Here is a 6,511-nt window from a genome sequence, read left to right on the forward strand (position 1 = left end):
CTTCCAACTGAATCAGCGGGAATTTGTCTTTTTCACCAGAGGTGGATCAAAACTTCTGACACCCAACCATTTTGTCAATTGTGCATTATATATGGCCTAGTATTTATAAAATTGATTAGGTCCAATTTTGCAACAATCATTTGGTAGTTCCTTCATAAAAAAACCTCCTTTTGGGCACTCGGAAAATGAAAAATGAATTTTCCGTGCAAAGAAAATGAAAACTTCCTTAGGCAACATTGTTTGGAATTCCAAGATGCACCCTCATGCACAATATGAGATCATTTGAACAAACTATGCCATGAATGTGGCCATAAGATTGATCATTTGGCTTGAAAGCCATGAATCTTCACGCATGATAGCTCATTTTTGAGAACACTTTTTTAAAATAATTACCGTATTACAAGTTTATTATTTTTCCTGGAAACTTGGTCACATATAATGACACAATGCGAAGGTTTTCGATTTTTTTTGATTTTTTTGAATTTTTTATGCCCGTTTCAAAATGCGGTCAAAACGGCGGGCTTGACCGTTCCTAGCTAGTGGTTGAATCTTGGAATTTTTTTGGTGTTTCTATGATTAAATAGATACTTATGTATCTAGAAATGATTTTTGGAAAAAATAAAGAGCAAACTATGAGGCAGCTACAGTTCAAATTTGACCCGTTTCCAACTAAATCGACGACAATTTGTCTTTTTCACCAGAGGTAGATCAAAACTTTTTTCACCCAACCATTTTGTCAATTGTGCATCATATATGGCATAGTATTTTAGAAAAATGATTTGGTCCAATTTTGCAACAAATATATGGTAGGTCCTTCACAAAAAACCCTCCTTTTGGGCACTCAAAAAATGGAAAATGGTTTTTTCGTCCAAAGAAAATGAAAACTTCCTTAGGAAATATTGTTTTTCATTCCAATATGCACCCTTGTGCGCAATATGAGATCATTTGAACAAACTATGCCATGAATGTGACCATAAGATTGATCATTTGGCTTGAAAGCCATGAATCTTCACACTTGATAGCTCATTTCTGAGAACACTTTTTAAAAATAATTTCCGTATTACAATTTTATTATTTTTCCTGGAAACTTGGTCACATATAATGACACAATGCGAAGTTTTTCCAATTTTTTGATTTTTTTTGAATTTTTTATGCCCGTTCCAAAATGCGATCAAAATGGCGGGCTTGACCGTTCCTAGCTAGTTGTTGAATCTTGGAAAAAAATTGGTGTTTCTATGATAAAATAGATACTTATGTACCTATAAATGATTTTTGGAAAAAATAAATAGCAAACTATGAGGCAGCTGCAGTTCAAATTTGACCCGTTTCTAGCTGAATCGGCGGCAATTTGTCTTTTTCACCAGAGGTGAATCAAAACTTTTTACACCCAACCATTTGGTCAATTGTGCATTAAACATGGCCTAGTATTTTCTAAAATTGATTTGTTCCATTTTTGCAACAATTATTTGGTAGTTCCTTCACAAAAAAACCTCATTTCGAGCAGTCGGAAAATGGTAAATGAATTTTTCGTGCAAAGAAAATGAAAACTTCCTTAGGCAACATTGTTTGGAATTCCAAGATGCACCCTTGTGCACAATATGAGATCATTTGAACAAACTATGCCATGAATGTGGCTATAAGATTGATCATTTGGCTTGAAAGCCATGAATCTTCACGCATGATAGCTCATTTCTGAGAACACTTTTTTAAAATAATTACTGTATTACAAGTTTATTATTTTTCCTGGAAATTTGATCACATATAATGACACAATGCGAAGGTTTTTCAAATTTTTGATTTTTTTTTGAATTTTTTATGCCCGTTACAAAATGCGGTCAAAACGGCGGGAATCACCGTTCCTAGCTGGTGGTTGAATCTTGGAATTTTTTTGGTGTTTCTCTGATTAAATAGATACTTATCTACTTAGAAATGATTTTTGGAAAAAATAAAGAGCAAACTACGAGGTAGCTACAGTTCAAATTTGACCTGCTTCCAGCTGAATCAGCGGAAATTTGTCTTTTTCACCAGAGGTGGATCAAAACTTTTGACATCCAACCATTTGGTCAACTGTGCTTTAAATATGGCCTAGTATTTTAGAAAAATGATTTGGTCTAATTTTGCAACAATTATTTGGTAGGTCCTTCACAGAAAAACTCATTTTGGGCACTCAAAAAATGGAAATGATTTTTTTTGCGCAATGAAGAAGAAAACCTCCAAATCAACATTGTTTGTCATCCCAAGATACACACATGTGCACATTATTGGTTAATTTTAACAAACTATAAGAAGGTAATATGTTGAATGTTACTCGAAATAAGAGGGTAAAAAATATAAGAGAAACAAAAGAAAAAAACCAAATTACGTAGGCTTAATCCTGATTGGTGGAGTCAGTTGTGGCATGGATCGCTGACATGGCGAACATCCGTCCATCCATACATCCATCCATCTGTCCATCCTTCCGTCCATCCATCCCACCCCCGCGAACCCCACCCCTCTCTCCTGCGCAAACCCCATCCCTCTCCCCTCTCTCTTGCGCGAACCCTAGCTTCCTCCCTTGCCGCCGCCACCTCCAGCCCCCGATCCCCGTGACCAGCACACCAACGTCCGGCGAGATCCCGAGGGCGCAGCAGCCGCCCTCCCCACCGCGGCTCGGGGGCAGGCAGCAGCAGCCCCTCCCGCTGCCCAGGCTGGTAGCAGCCCCTCCTGTCGCCCTCCCCGATCCAGATCCCTCGCCGCCACCCACCTCCACCACATCTCCCCTCTCCACCTTGATGCAGAACTCCCCCGTCCCCTCGATGCGGAGCTTGCTACCGTCCATGGCCTCCCCCACGCCCTCCTCCTCTCGCCCCTCCCCTTCCCTCACCAGAAGGGAGAGAAGAACCCGAGGGAGGGAGATCCAACGCGATCCAGCCTCGGTCTCCGCTGCCTCGGCCTCGCGCCTCGCCGGAGCAGCTCCGCCGCCGACCGAAGTCCCGCAGGTCGACGTGTTCCCCCGCTCTTCTTCCTCCCTCTGTTTGTGTCTCCCTTTTTTTCTCTCAAGTCTCAATCCCCTTTGTACTTCTCTATGCAAGGAGGCCGCCATGGACGCCTGAGGTCCTTCGCTCCGACCCACAACCCGGCGGCCTTGCCGACGTCGTCACCCTGGTGAGCCGCAACCTCGATGGAGGTCTGGCTTCGGATCCGAGCCGCAGGCACCCACCCGTCGTTTTCGTGCTTCCGCTCCTGCTCCGTCGTTGTCACGCGACCATCTTGACTCCCTCCCGCACGCACGAGCAGCAGGAAGATGCAGTTCTTCGTCAAGACCTCATAGGTGCGCTGCCGGCCCTGCCTCCCTCCCCCTCCCGATCCTGTACCGCTGATTGGTCTTGTTTGATTTTGCTGGGCCGATGTGCCCATTAAATCGTTGATGCATGCTGCTTGGCGTGAGAGAGCTAGCCCACTACCAACAGATTGATCACGATGGCTAGATGGGGCTGCTATGGGCAGCAGGTAGCATGGTTTGGTTAGTTAATTACCAACTGACAGTACAAGTAGTCTGGTCAATGCGTCTTCTCCTCTGTTTTGGTATACTGTTGCTGACAGTACAGCCGTACGTAGTGCCATTATCGCCTGGCGATTAGTCTAAACCTCGGTTGATTTGGACACCGGTGAAAAGCATGGCTGGAAGCAGCCGCTGGCTCTACTGAAAATTCTGTGATGGTGAAATAAGACCGGGCTTTGTTTTTTGCTGCTCTGTTTAATGCGTGTTGTACAGATATCATTGACATTTGCACTGAATGCGTGGTTGAGCACTCTTAATTTGTACAACTAATGCGTGATTGAGCACTGTTAAAAGTGTTGTACGCATGATTGAGCACTCTTAATTTTTTTAATATTAGTTTTAGTTGTTTTAAGATGATACTTCGTGACAATTTCATTGATTTTATGTTCTATGTAGAAGTATTGATCTTTTCAGCACTGTCATGATTCTTGTGTCATCACATTTTGCTCAGAGTTATTTGTTCATGTCTTCTGCTGCTGTCTCTGTAGGTTCATGAGGGAAGATATACCATATATATTCACTCCTCAAGGGAAGCTGCAACCCGCAGAACGCAAGAAAGGGCTGTTGTGTGTTGCGTCCTCGCCATGTCTGGACATCAAGGTTGGGCAGACCTACCAGATGTCCTGCTTCATTCGATTGTTGCTCTGCTGGGCTCCTTCTCTGACCTTCTTGCCTTCGTAGTCAGTAGGTTCTTGTCATCGTCATGTATGAGCTGCCAACAGCTCATCCATCTCACCAACCTAACAGGGTCTGCTTCTTCCAGGATGAGCACCGGATCAGCGTCGACGTGTGTGCCCGCAAGGTCGTGGGTTGCAAGGTCTATGAGTTGGTTGAGCCACCGCGCGAAGACATCACTTCCCGCTTCGTTCACGCTTGGCCGCTGCCATCGGCTCTCTGCTCAGGTAACTCACTGTACATTTCTACTGCATGACCCTCTAATTATTTGCCACTAGCTTGTTAGTGATTGTAAATGGTGAGGTTCTGTGGCATTGTGAAAGGGCTAGCATTTCAGTTGTTGCTGCAAATGTTGATATTCTCAAAGGCTAGCTTGTGTTTATTGATGCTCCAGGTAGTGGTTATGTTTGAGAAGTGTAAGGGAATATTATGCTGTCAAGTTCGTGTCTTAGTGCGTCTGAGAATGTTGTTTCTTTCTTTCTTCCTTTTGTTGCAAACCTGAAAAGAAAGTGCAATGTGAACCTGGAAGGTGCATGTACTGCTGCTACTTTCGTGTGCCAACTGCTATACTAGTTGGTTTGTGATGATCCAAACAAGTCTGACAGCAGTAGTACTGTTGGCAGTTGGTGTTTAATTTCATTGCTGCCATGGTATTTATTCTTTCGGCATGTCATGTATATGCTTGGTTCCTGATGGGTGCACTTTCTAACACGCGTAGCTGCAAGACAGAGACACGCCACCATGCGATGATTCTTCTTCCACTCGCAGGCCTCCCACTCTAGTAACTCTTTTTCTACTCCAGCATAGCATAGCTGGTAAGCAACCGCTCCTCTCTTTTTCTGCTCCAGCCATGGTGATTTATGTCTAGTGCTTATGATGCTTTGGACTTGTAGTTTAGTGATGCCAAGTGTTGCATCGATAATATTTGATCAAAACCACCCAATTGAGTTGAACAATCGAAGAGAGCCTGCTGCTAACAGACATGTTTTCTTTCCTAATAAAGATTGGATTGTTGTCCTGGCTCTGAAACATGCAACTTTTTTACCCGTCTATAAGTCTTGATCAAATCCAGCTTGTATCTACTTGTAGATGTAGACTGTTCTATATTTTTTGTCGATTAAAAACCTGCTTGCATGTATCCATTTTTTGTCCTTTACAACCTGATCGATGTACAACCTATTTTCTTGAAAGTAATTTTAGTTGATTCTTTGTTGGAGCGCTAAGACTATGCGTGGAACATTAGTTTTTATTATCTCAAACTACCGCCATGTGATTATGCAGGTGCCTAGTTTGCTTTTATTATATAAAACTACCTCCCTGGAACATTAGTTTGTCACCTTGTTTCTACTGAGTGAACATTATATTTTATATGCTTCTGATGCGTGATCCTTCTAATGCTAGGTGATTTGTTTCTTGGAATTTGGAAGAGGAAGACGATGAAGCGTGGTGGTTATCTATCAATATGCCTTGTGTTCTGGTTGTACTTCATAGCTAGTTTCATTGTATTTTGTACTGGTCTGGTTGTATGAACAGTATGTAAAGATTGTAATAGGCTACACTTATTGGTCTGGTTGTATTTTGTACTGGTCTGGTTGTACTGGTCTGGTCATTTCAAGTATATAGTTTTGTTTCATTTGAAATATTTGTCATGAAATAGTTCTGTTTCTTTGTACTGTGAAAATGTGAGAAATAAAAGTTGATGAGTTGGACTTACTTATTGGTAGAGGCCAAGGCCCAAAACGTGAATAGCATGCAAAAAGGCCCAAAAAAGAAGTCAACTTTTAAAAGGCCGAGGCCCAAAAAGAAATGGACCGTAAAGTTCTATCTTAGAAACTAAAAAGCCCGATTTGCTGGGCTTGGCCCATGTAGCTAGCGTAAATTGACAGGAAAAACATATATAAAAGGCTGAATTAATGGGCTAGGCCCATGTAAAACACTCAATTGGACCGGGCTGAATCTTGTGCCATATCAGCTTGCCACGCTGGATGCCTACGTGGCCTGGGGAGGTTGCTAGTGACCAAAAATTTGGTCAAAGAACCAACGACCTTTTACATATCACACAGAAGGTCGCTATAGTCAGTTAACACCCCTCAGCTTTTGACCTTCTGTTTTTGGTCACAAAAAGGTCGCAAATGAAAAACTATGACCTTTCAGTGACCAATAGTGGAGGTCACAAGATAGCATATTTCTTGTAGTGTACTCATATCATCAATATCAATCAAGAAGGAAGTAGGGTTTTACCTCCATCGAGAGGGCCCGAACCTGGGTAAATATTGTGTCCCTCGCCTCCTGTTA

At 42.5% G+C, this 6,511-nt stretch overlaps 1 long non-coding RNA gene across 1 annotated transcript; it reads left to right on the top strand.

Moving 5' to 3' along the window:
• The first annotated feature begins 2,488 nt into the window (after nt 1-2,488).
• On the top strand, nt 2,489-5,865 carry LOC123110048 (uncharacterized). The gene is made up of 5 exons (XR_006453122.1): nt 2,489-3,310; nt 4,030-4,141; nt 4,305-4,443; nt 4,935-5,031; nt 5,618-5,865. It is a non-coding gene; the product is annotated as an uncharacterized lncRNA (long non-coding RNA).
• Nucleotides 5,866-6,511: the final 646 nt, after the last annotated feature.

This window comes from Triticum aestivum, chromosome 5B (genome assembly GCF_018294505.1).
Source record: "Triticum aestivum cultivar Chinese Spring chromosome 5B, IWGSC CS RefSeq v2.1, whole genome shotgun sequence".
NCBI classification, from domain to species: domain Eukaryota; kingdom Viridiplantae; phylum Streptophyta; class Magnoliopsida; order Poales; family Poaceae; genus Triticum; species Triticum aestivum.